This window comes from Periophthalmus magnuspinnatus, chromosome 3 (assembly GCF_009829125.3).
Source record: "Periophthalmus magnuspinnatus isolate fPerMag1 chromosome 3, fPerMag1.2.pri, whole genome shotgun sequence".
NCBI lineage: Eukaryota > Metazoa > Chordata > Actinopteri > Gobiiformes > Gobiidae > Periophthalmus > Periophthalmus magnuspinnatus.
This window is the reverse complement of record NC_047128.1, coordinates 1,159,105-1,172,020: the sequence shown is the minus strand read 5'-3', so window position 1 is coordinate 1,172,020 and position 12,916 is coordinate 1,159,105.

Sequence of the window (12,916 nt, the reverse complement as noted above, 5' to 3'; positions counted from 1 at the left end):
GATCATTTACGTTTTGAATTTGAATTTGAATGACTTTGTGCTGTACAAATAAACTTTTCCTTTCTAACATTAAGTCTGCCTGTGCCTCTGCATCCCCCGACTCTACTTCTCTTTCCCTTCCACATTTACTCTCTCTTTACTGAACAATGAGATTAACAAACACGACTGAACAACACACCAGGACATTTTGTCCACACAGTATTGGCTGGTCAACATGCCTTTACCAAATCCATATCTTCCTTTGACGTACGCGCCAAAAGCTGCCATTCGATATCTTCCAAAAGCAAATGAGCAAACATTCTGTCCTTGTGCCAAAGTAACTTGTTCTATACAGCTCCTTTATATGTAACAGGAAAATCTTGTACGATGTTTGGTGTATGATGTTTATTTCTAATAAATTCCTTGTATTTCTGAACTCAGCAGACAGAGAGACTGATAGTTGGTTCAGGCCGACAGGACAAGGACACATTGGTTATTGATTGGCTCATCTGTTTGTATCCTCTGACTGAAGAAAACTCTCTTGAATTGGGCGGACTCCAGCTCGCTCGGAGGCGGACTTTACTGTGTCGAGCCCAACCAGCCCAGGGGATGGGCGGGCTCAGAAAGGGCCGGACCAGATACTGACCAATTACTGAATTGGGCGGACTCCGGCTCGGTCAGAGGCGGACTTCCCCTCGGCTTCACTTCACTTTGGAGCTCCTATTTCACACAGCTGGAACATTCTCCAAGTCATTTGCAACATAAATCAATATGTTTGTAACCAATAATTAAATAATAAAGTAAAATTAAACTGTTTCCTATGTCTCAATGATTCCTGTGTCTCAATGTTTATAACAATAAGATAATAATAAGAAAACTCCATCCATCCGTTTTCTTCTAATTATCCGGGGCCAGGTTGTAAGGGCAGCAGTCTAAGCAGGGACTCCCAGACTTCCCTCAGCCCAGACGTTTCCTCCAGCTCCTGTGGTTCTACCCCAAAGCATGCGTAGGCCGGTCGAGAGACATAGTCCTGCCAGCGTGACCAGGGTCTTCCCCTGGGTCTCCTCCCATTGGAACATGCCCGAAACACCGCCCTAGGGAGTTGTACAGGTATAAGAAAACTGGATAGTATATTTTCTAAAAGCACATTTTTATAATAATACTTTGAGTTGATCTAATCTAATGCACGTGCAACTCACAACACACTTTAGCTACTTCAAATACAGTAGAACAATTATCAGCTCATTTGAGTTTTTAAACTGCAGTGAATTCTACATTTGTTAAAGTCTGGACTCAGAGACTCAAATGTGACTCTGGCTTAAGTGAGCATGTAACCCATCAGCTGTAAACCCACATTCAGGCCCAGGAGGAGCAGAGGTCAAAGTGTTTCCTTATAAGGCTGAGTGCAGGAGGAGCAGAGGGAGTGGAGTGATTGATTGTTATGTCCACAAAGAAGGAGGGAAGGAGTGAGAGGGCAAGAAAAACACATGTTAACTGTGCACACAGAAGTGAACAGTGGATCTGTTTGCAGGGTTTTACCAAAGCTGTTGTAGAAAACCTGTTTACTGTAGAAGAGGACAGTCCACAAGATGAGACAATACTTCAAATGTAGAGGGGAAAGAAATAATATAAAAAGAGAAATACATTAATTTGTATAGCACTTTTCAAAAACTAGTTGCAAAGATATTGCTGTGCCTTAAAAAAGCGAACGTTGTCCTCTTACTCTCCCATTTTTCACACACACGCCTATATCCACTTCAAATACAGTAGAACTCTTCCTGGAATGTGGGCTGGCTCTGTGGCTGCAAGGTTTTCCTCTTGCCTCTGGAACAAAGACTCGCAGGTTCGAGACCAGCTCATGTCTCACAGTGATCATTCACTTTGGAGCTCCTTTTTCACACAGCACTTCCCTCCAGCCACTGCAGTGTGCTCTCCACCGTATAAGTCGAGGAAGGTCAGGTCTGTTTGGCTCTGACTGAGAACCTCAGCGTGGACGACACACAGACCGGTCGATCATCGTCGCCAATATGAGCTAACATCACCGCCATCATCGCCAACGTCATGTCACAACATCAACATCATTGCAAACATCAGCAAATATCAAACGTCTACAAATGGTTGGTTGGTCGGTCGGATAAAATGGTCGACTGGATGGATGGTCGGTCGGACAGAGAGTTGGTCGGTCGGACAGAGAGATGGTCGGTCGGACAGAGAGATGGTCGGTCGGACAGAGAGATGGTCGGTCAAATATATAAATGATCGGTCACTCAGACAGATTACTCTGGCCAAGAACCTCAGAGTGGATAACACAGACCCGTCAATCATCGTCGCCAACATCAGCTCTCACCATCACCATCGTCAGCAACGTTAGCTAACATCAACATCGTCGCCAACATCAGCTAACATCTTCACCATTGTCGTGAACGTCAGCTAACATCATCACCATCATTGCCAGTGAAGTGAAAAAAGGATCGCAAAATTTGCTGTGAAGCCAGGTCCAGGCTGTGAGCGCGGGGCTCCACCTGCTACAGAAGCCACAGTGCAGTCTGACGCCTAAGGTCCTCCACAGAGTCTCAGCCTCATGTGCCTTTGTGCCTCTGTTCAAAGAAGAAAAAATCTAACTACTAACAGTGGTTTGAAAATAAAATTCAGAGTAAAGACAGTCCTCCACTGCCTGGGAGACTCCAATCCAAAGAAGTGAAAAAATCTGCTGTGAAACAAAGTCCGATCAGGGAGTGCACGGCCAACACCGCTGCTGAAGCCACAGCCAAAGTGCATCTGTCTCGTGCCCCGAGAAACATCAGCTGAGATCAGGAGGGGATGGCTGCCCAAGGAGGCAACTGGAGAAAAGCGCTGTGTCAGTGTCTCGTGTCTGTATTTGACTTCATTCAGCGCTGCTGCCAGCTGAGCCATGACAAGGATGACAGACTGACACTGCTCATCCAGTTGGGCAACTATGAGCTCACACTCAGCAGGGCTCGGCTGCAGCAGCCGGCGCAAGGTCAGGAGGGGATGGCCACTGAAGGACGTTACTGGAGAACAGCGCTGCCTCAGTGGATCCTTTCCATCTTCGACTTCATTCAGCGCCGCTGCCAACTGTGCCAAGATGAGGATGGCAGAGTGAAACTTTCCATCGCCTTGGGCAACTATAACATCGCAGTTGGGAAGACTCGGCAGCTGCCTGCACATAGACATGAGAATGCCCTCCTCTGGGCTTAAGAGTCCTGGACAACTGCACCTGCTGGAACATTCACCAAATCATTTGCAACATAAGTGTTCAATATGTTTGTAACAAATAATTAAATAATAAAGTCTAATGTAACTGTTTCCTATGTCTCAATGATTCCCGTGTCTCAATGTTTATAACAATAAGATAATAATAAGAAAACTCCATCCATCCGTTTTCTTCTAATTATCTGGGGCCAGGTTGTAAGGGCAGCAGTCTAAGCAGGGACTCCCAGACTTCCCTCAGCCCAGACGTTTCCTCCAGCTCCTGTGGTTCTACCCCAAAGCATGCGTAGGCCGATCGAGAGACATAGTCCCGCCAGCGTGACCAGGGTCTTCCCCTGGGTCTCCTCCCATTGGAACATGCCCGAAACACCGCCCTAGGAAGTTGTACAGGTATAAGAAAACTGGATAGTATATTTTCTAAAAGCACATTTTTATAATAATACTTTGAGTTGAATGAATATGTTTGGGAACATTGAGTTGTAATATTTTATTTCTCTTCTCCAAATAAGCAGATGGTTCCCCTCAATCTAATGCACGTGCAACTCACAACACACACTTTAGCTACTTCAAATACAGTAGAACAATTATCGGCTCGTTTGAGTTTTTAAACTGCAGTGAATTCTACATTTGTTAAAGTCTGGACTCAGAGACTCAAATGTGACTCTGGCTTAAGTGAGCATGTAACCCATCAGCTGTAAACCCACATTCAGGCCCAGGAGGAGCAGAGGTCAAAGTGTTTCCTTATAAGGCTGAGTGCAGGAGGAGCAGAGGGAGTGGAGTGATTGTTACGTCCACGAAGAAGGAGGGAAGGAGTGAGAGTGCAAGAAAAACACATGTTAACTGTGCACACAGAAGTGAACAGTGGATCTGTTTGCAGGGTTTTACCAAAGCTGTTGTAGAAAACCTGTTTACTGTAGAAGAGGACAGTCCACAAGATGAGACAATACTTCAAATGCAGAGGGGAAAAGAAATAATATAAAAAGAGTAATACATTAATTTGTATAGCACTTTTCAAAAACTAGTTGCAAAGATATTGCTGTGCCTTAAAAAAGCGAATATAGTCCTCTTACTCTCCCATTTTTCACACACGCCTATATCCACTTCAAATACAGTAGAACTCTTCCTGGAATGTGGGCTGGCTCTGTGGCTGCAAGGATTTTCCTCTTGCCTCTGGAACAAAGACTCGCAGGTTCGAGACCAGCTCATGTATGACAGTGATGATTCACTTGGAGCTCCTATTTCACACAGCACTTCCTTCCAGCCACTGCAGTGTGCTCTCCGCCGTAAAAACTGAAGAGGGTCAGGTCTGTTTGGCTCTGACTGAGAACCTCAGCGTGGACGACACACAGACCGGTCGATCATCGTCGCCAATGTGAGCTAACATCACCGCCATCATCGCCAACGTCATGTCACAACATCAACATCATTGCAAACATCAGCTGATATCAAACGTCTACAAATGGTTGGTTGGTCGGTCGAATAAATGGTCGATTGGATGGATGGTCGGTCGGACAGAGAGATGGTCGGTCGGACTGAGAGATGGTCGGTCGGACAGAGAGATGGTCGGTCGGAAAGAGAGATGGTCGGTCAAATATATAAATGATCGGTCGCTCAGATAGATGTCTCTGGCCAAGAACCTCAGAGTGGATAACACAGACCCGTCAATCATTGTCGCCAATATCAGCTAACATCTTCACCATTGTCGTGAATGTTAGCCAACATCATCATCGTTGCCACCGTCAGCTAACATCAGCTAACGTCAGTTAACATCGTCATCGTCACGAACGTCAGCAAACATCATCACCATCGTTGCCAACGAAGTGAAGAAAGGATCAAAAAATCTGCTGTGAAGCCAGGTCCAGGCTATGAGCGCGGGGCTCCACCTGCTGCAGAAGCCACAGTGCAGTCTGGCGGGTCCTCCACAGAGTCTCAGCCTCCTGTGCCTTTGTGCCTCTGTTCAAAGAAGGAAAAATCAAACTAACAGTGGTTTGAAAATAAAATTCAGAGTAAAGACAGTCCTCCACTGCCTGGGAGACTCCAATCCGAAGAAGTGGAAAAATCTGCTGTAAAAACAAAGTCCGATCAGGGAGTGCACGGCCAACACCGCTGCTGAAGCCACAGCCAAAGTGCATCTGTCTTGTGCCCTGTGAAACATCAGCTGAGATCAGGAGGGGATGGCAGCCCAAGGAGGCTACTGGAGAACCGAGATGTGTCAGCGTATCATGTCCGTCTTCGACTTCATTCGGCGCCGCTGCAGGCTGGGCCACAGTGAGGATGGCAGACTGACACTGTCCATCTTGCTGGGCAACTATGAAATCACACTCAGCAGGGCTCGGCTGCAGCAGCCGGTGCAAGGACAGGAGAGGATGACCGCCGAAGGACGTTACTGGAGAACAGCGCTGCCTCACTGGATCCTTTCCGCCTTTGACTTCATTCAGCGCCGCTGCCAGCTGTGCCAAGATGAGGATGGCAGACTGAAACTTTCCATCCCGTTGGGAAACTATGAGATCGCAGTCGGGAAGACTCGGCAGCTGCCTGCACATAGACATGAGAATGCCCTCCTCTGGGCTTAAGAGTCCTGGACAACTGCGCCTGCTGGAACATTCACCAAATCATTTGCAACATAAGTGTTCAATATGTTTGTAACCAATAATTAAATAATAACGTCAAATGACACTGTTTCACGTTTCTCAATGTTTATAACAATAAGAAAACTCCATCCATCCATTTTCTTGTAATTATCCATGGCCGGGTTGCAAGGGTAGCAGTCTAAGCAGGGACTCTGCAAGGGCAGCAGTCTAAGCAGGGACTCCCAGACTTCCCACAGCCCAGACATTTCCTCCAGCTCCTCTGGTGGGACCCTAAAGCGTGCTTAGGCCAGTCGAGAGACATAGTCCCACCAGCGTGACCAGGGTCTTCCAAAAGACCTCCTCCTCCATAGAGAGGTTTACAGGAATAATAAAACTGGATAGTATATTTTCTAAAAGCACAATTTTATAACAGTACTTTGAGCTGAATGAATATGGTTGTGTAAGGTATTTTTTAACAATGTAATACTACCCTCAGATGCCTGTAGCCCTACTCACCAAAGACCCCCACCCTGAGAGGGTCGTAAAGCAATCTACAGAACTGGGGCCAAGAAGATAACACCTATGACCAGGGCCATTTCTTATCTGTGGCCCTGTTCACCAAGGACTGAGTGCCCCCCATCCTGTGAGGGTCATAAAACAATGAGATTGATTGACTTAAAAACGCACATTCAGGGATTTTGCCAAAAAAGGTTTTTAATGTGTAACCACATGTTGCCGAGAGGAAGACCCGCCTCACACACTGGGAGGCCTATAAAAGCTGGAAACACAAACATCTCAGGACTCTCTTCTATCCTTTCCCGAGAGTCCGGTGCTTCATTGTTAACTTTACCTGTGATGAACTCATTAAACCCTTCTGACTTATATTTCAGTCTCTTAGTCCTCTTTGACGCTTGCATCAGAAACGAACATTTCTTACAGTTGATAGCATTGACTTCTAATATTTTAAGGTTCAGTCTGGTTTATGTGTGAGTGGCCACCCCCCTTGAATCCCTTTGCCATAAAAAAGCAAAGGTTGACTGCTTATTCGCTCTCTCTTCTCCTACAAAAAAGTAGGCATTTCCACTCGGCCCATCACTTGCGCAACCCAGCTCTGTGGCTTAAGGCTTTTACTCTTGCCTCTGGAACAAAGGGTTGCAAGTTCGAGACCAGCTCATGGCTGAGAGTAATCGAGGATGTTGGAGCTCCTGTCTCTCACAGCACTTCCCTCCAGCACAACGGCGTGCTTTCCTCCGTGTAAGCCGAGCGGGGCCAGATTTCTGCTCGTCTCTGACCGACAACCTCAGCGTGGACGGCAAACCGACCGGTCGACCCAGGATGTGGCTCAAGTCAAAACGCTTCAGAGTGTGGGAAACCAAACACTAGCTGAAGTGAAGAAAACATCAAAAAATCTGCTGTGAAGCCAAGTCCAGGCTGGGAGCGCGGGGCACTAACCGCTGCAGAAGCCACAGTGCAATCCAACAGCTGAGGTCCTCCACAGAGTCTCAGCCTCCTGTGCCTTTGTGCCTCCGTTCAAGGGAGGAAAATTCAAACTACTAACAGTGGTTCGACAATAAAGTTCAGAGCAAAGACAGCCCTTCACTGCCTGAGAGCGCACTCAAGACTCAAATCTGAAGAAGTGAAAAAATCTGCTGTAAAAACAAAGTCCGATCAGGGAGTGCACGGCCAACACCGCTGCTGAAGCCACAGCCAAAGTGCATCTGTCTCGTGCCCCGTGAAACATCAGCTGAGATCAGGAGGGGATGGCAGCCCAAGGAGGCTACTGGAGAACCGAGATGTGTCAGCGTATCGTGTCCGTCTTCGACTTCATTCGGCGCCGCTGCAGGCTGGGCCACAGCGAGGATGGCAGACTGACACTGTCTATCTTGCTGGGCAACTATGAAATCACACTCAGCAGGGCTCGGCTGCAGCAGCCGGTGCAAGGACAGGAGAGGATGACCGCCGAAGGACGTTACTGGAGAACAGCGCTGCCTCACTGGATCCTTTCCGCCTTCGACTTCATTCAGCGCCGCTGCCAGCTGTGCCAAGATGAGGATGGCAGAGTGAAACTTTCCATCCCGTTGGGAAACTATGAGATCGCAGTCGGGAAGACTCGGCAGCTGCCTGCACAGAGACATGAGAATGCCCTCCTCTGGGCTTAAGAGTCCTGGACAACTGCGCCTGCTGGAACATTCACCAAATCATTTGCAACATAAGTGTTCAATATGTTTGTAAGCAATAATTAAATAATAAAGTCAAATGACACTGTTTCTCATTTCTCAATGTTTATAACAATAAGAAAACTCCATCCATCCATTTTCTTGTAATTATCCATGGCCGGGTTGCAAGGGTAGCAGTCTAAGCAGGGACTCTGCAAGGGCAGCAGTCTAAGCAGGGACTCCCAGACTTCCCACAGCCCAGACATTTCCTCCAGCTCCTCTGGTGGGACCCTAAAGCGTGCTTAGGCCAGTCGAGAGACATAGTCCCACCAGCGTGACCAGGGTCTTCCAAAAGACCTCCTCCTCGTGGGACATGCCCAAAACACCTCCATAGAGAGGTGTACAGGAATAATAAAACTGGATAGTATATTTTCTAAAAGCACATTTTTATAACAGTACTTTGAGCTGAATGAATATGGTTGATAACATTGAGTTCTAATATTTTAAGGTTCAGTCTGGTTTATGTGTGAGTGGCCACCCCCCTTGAATCCCTTTGCCATAAAAAAGCAAAGGTTGACTGCTTATTCGCTCTCTCTTCTCCTACAAAAAAGTAGGCATTTCCACTCGACCCATTACTTGCGCAACCCACAACACATGTGTATAGCCACTTCAAATACAGTAGAACAATTCCAGGAGGTTAGGCTGGCTCTGTGGCTTAAGGCTTTTACTCTTGCCTCTGGAACAAAGGGTTGCAGGTTCGAGACCAGCTCATGGCTGAGAGTAATCGAGGATGTTGGAGCTCCTGTCTCTCACAGCACTTCCCTCCAGCACAACGGCGTGCTTTCCTCCGTGTAAGCCGAGCGGGGCCAGATTTCTGCTCGTCTCTGACCGACAACCTCAGCGTGGACGACAAACCGACCGGTCGACCCAGGATGTGGCTCAAGTCAAAACGCTTCAGAGTGTGGGCCTCCTATATTTCGGTCCTGGTCAAAGCAGAAAATATGAACTATTAATGATGATGGTGTCTAATGTAAGATGAGAGTGAACAACATCGTCAGAGTTGCTGAAACCAAACACTAGCTGAAGTGAAGAAAGCATCAAAAAATCTGCTGTGAAGCCAAGTCCAGGCTGGGAGCGCGGGGCACTAACCGCTGCAGAAGCCACAGTGCAATCCAACAGCTGAGGTCCTCCACAGAGTCTCAGCCTCCTGTGCCTTTGTGCCTCCGTTCAAGGGAGGAAAATTCAAACTACTAACAGTGGTTCGACAATAAAGTTCAGAGCAAAGACAGCCCTTCACTGCCTGAGAGCGCACTCAAGACTCAAATCTGAAGAAGTGAAAAAATCTGCTGTAAAAACAAAGTCCGATCAGGGAGTGCACGGCCAACACCGCTGCTGAAGCCACAGCCAAAGTGCATCTGTCTCGTGCCCCGTGAAACATCAGCTGAGATCAGGAGGGGATGGCAGCCCAAGGAGGCAACTGGAGAAAAGCGCTGTGTCAGTATCTCGTGTCTGTATTTGACTTCATTCAGCGCTGCAGCCAGCTGAGCCATGACAAGGATGACAGACTAACACTGCTCATCCAGTTGGGCAACTATGAGCTCACACTCAGCAGGGCTCGGCTGCAGCATCCGGCGCAAGGTCACGAGGGGATGGCCACTGAAGGAGGCTACTGGAGAACAGCACTGCCTCACTGGATCCTTTCCGCCTTCGACTTCATTCAGCGCCGCTGCCAGCTGTGCCAAGATGAGGATGGCAGAGTGAAACTTTCCATCGCGTTGGGCAACTATAAGATCGCAGTCGGGAAGACTCGGCAGCTGCCTGCACATAGACATGAGAATGCCCTCCTCTGGGCTTAAGAGTCCTGGACAACTTCGCCTGCTGGAACATTCTCAAAGTCATTTGCAATATAAGTGTTCAATATGTTTGTAACAAATAATTAAATAATAAAGTCCAATGTAACTGTTTCCTATGTCTCAATGATTCCGATGTCTCAATGTTTATAACAATAAAATAATAAAAAAAACTCCATCCATTCGTTTTCTTCTAATTATCCGGGGCCAGGGCAGCAGTCTAAGCAGGGATCCCAGACTTCCCTCAGCCCAGACGTTTCCTCAAGCTCCTGTGGTTCTACCCCAAAGCATGCGTAGGCCGGTCGAGAGACATAGTCCCGCCAGCGTGATCCGGGTCTTCCCCTGGGTCTCCTCCTGGTGGGACATGCCCGAAACACCGCCCTAGTGAGTTGTACAGGTATAAGAAAACTGGATAGTATATTTTCTAAAAGCACATTTTTATAATAATACTTTGAGTTGAATGAATATGTTTGGGAACATTGAGTTGTAATATTTTATTTCTCTTCTCCAAATAAGCAGACGGTTCCCCTCAATCTAATGCACGTGCAACTCACAACATACTTTAGCTACTTCAAATACAGTAGAACAATTATCGGCTCCGTTTGAGTTTTTAAACTGCCGTGAATTCTACATTTGTTAAAGTCTGGACTCAGAGACTCAAATGTGACTCTGGCTTAAGTGAGCATGTAACCCATCAGCTGTAAACCCACATTCAGGCCCAGGAGGAGCAGAGGTCAAAGTGTTTCCTTATAAGGCTGAGTGCAGGAGGAGCAGAGGGAGTGGAGTGATTGATTGTTATGTCCACGAAGAAGGAGGGAAGGAGTGAGAATGCAAGAAAAACACATGTTAACTGTGCACACAGAAGTGAACAGTGGATCTGTTTGCAGGGTTTTACCAAAGCTGTTGTAGAAAACCTGTTTATTGTAGAAGAGGACAGTCCACAAGATGAGACAATACTTCAAATGCAGAGGGGAAAGAAATAATATAAAAAGAGAAATACATTAATTTGTATAGCACTTTTCAAAAACTAGTTGCAAAGATATTGCTGTGCCTTAAAAAAGCGAATATAGTCCTCTTACTCTCCCATTTTTCACACACACGCCTATATCCACTTCAAATACAGTAGAACTCTTCCTGGAATGTGGGCTGGCTCTGTGGCTGCAAGGATTTTCCTCTTGCCTCTGGAACAAAGACTCGCAGGTTCGAGACCAGCTCATGTCTCACAGTGATCATTCACTTGGAGCTCCTATTTCACACAGCACTTCCCTCCAGCCACTGCAGTGTGCTCTCCGCCGTATAAACTGAGGAGGGTCAGATTTCTCTTTGGCTCTGACTGAGAACCTCAGCGTGGACGACACACAGACCGGTCGATCATCGTCGCCAATGTGAGCTAACATCACCGCCATCATCGCCAACGTCATGTCACAACATCAACATCATTGCAAACATCAGCTGATATCAAACGTCTACAAATGGTTGGTTGGTCGGTCGGATAAAATGGTCGACTGGATGGATGGTCGGTCGGACAGAGAGTTGGTCGGTCGGACAGAGAGATGGTCGGTCGGACAGAGAGATGGTCGGTCGGACAGAGAGATGGTCGGTCAAATATATAAATGATCGGTCACTCAGACAGATTACTCTGGCCAAGAACCTCAGAGTGGATAACACAGACCCGTCAATCATCGTCGCCAACATCAGCTCTCATCATCACTATCGTCAGTAACGTTAGCTAACATCATCAACATCATCGCTAACATCTTCACCATTGTCGTGAACGTCAGCTAACATCATCACCATCATCGCAAATGTTAGCTAACATCATCATCTTCGCCACTGTCAGCTAACATCAGTTAACATCATCATTGTCACCAATGTCAGCAAACCTCATCACCATCGTTGCCAGTGAAGTGAAGAAAGGATCGCAAAATTTGCTGTGAAGCCAGGTACAGGCTGTGAGCGCAGGGCTCCACCTGCTGCAGAAGCCACAGTGCAGTCTGACGCCTAAGGTCCTCCACAGAGTCTCAGCCTCCTGTGCCTTTGTGCCTCTGTTCAAAGAAGGAAAAATCTAACTACTAACAGTGGTTTGAAAATAAAATTCAGAGCAAAGACAGTCCTCCACTGCCTGGGAGACTCCAATCCGAAGAAGTGAAAAAATCTGCTGTGAAACAAAGTCCGATCAGGGAGTGCACGGCCAACACCGCTGCTGAAGCCACAGCCAAAGTGCATCTGTCTCGTGCCCCGTGAAACATCAGCTGAGATCAGGAGGGGATGGCTGCCCAAGGAGGCTACTGGAGAACTGAGATGTGCCAGTGTCTCGTTTCGGTCTTCAACTTCATTCAGCGCCGCTGCCAACTATGTCACAACGAGGATGGCAGATTGACACTGTCCATCTCATTGGGAAACTATGAGCTCACACTCAGCAGGGCTCGGCTGCAGCAGTCGGCGCAAGGTCACGAGGGGATGGCCGCCGAAGGAGGCTACTGGAGAACAGCGCTGCCTCAGTGGATCCTTTCGGTCTTCGACTTCATTCATCGCCGCTGCCAGCTGTGCCAAGATGAGGATGGCAGCCTGAAACTTTCCATCGTGTTGGGAAACTATGAGATCGCAGTCGGGAAGACTCGGCAGCTGCCTGCACATAGACATGAGAATGCCCTCCTCTGGGCTTAAGAGTCCTGGACTACTACCCCTGCAGCAAGTCCTTTGCAACATGAGTCCCCAATATATTTGGAACCAATGATGAAATAATAAAGTCAAATGAAAATGTTTCATGTGTCACAAATTTTATAACAATAAGAAAACTCCATCCATCTCATTTCTTCCTCTTATCCAGGGCCGGGTTGTGAGGGCAGCAGTCTGAACAGGGTCTCCCGGACTTCCCTTTCCTCAAGCTCCTCCGGTGGGACCCCAAGGCCTTCCCAGGCCAGCCGAGAGACATAGTCCCTCCAGCATGTTCCGGGTCTTCCCTGGGGTCTCCTCCCGGTGGGACATGCACGGAACATCTCCCTAGAGAGGTGTACAGGAATAATAAAACTGGATAGTATATTCATTCATTCTCATTATTACTTTGGGACCGGCTCCACAAACTTGTCATATTAATCTTATGGTTTAAAGTCTTTTGACGACACCTACA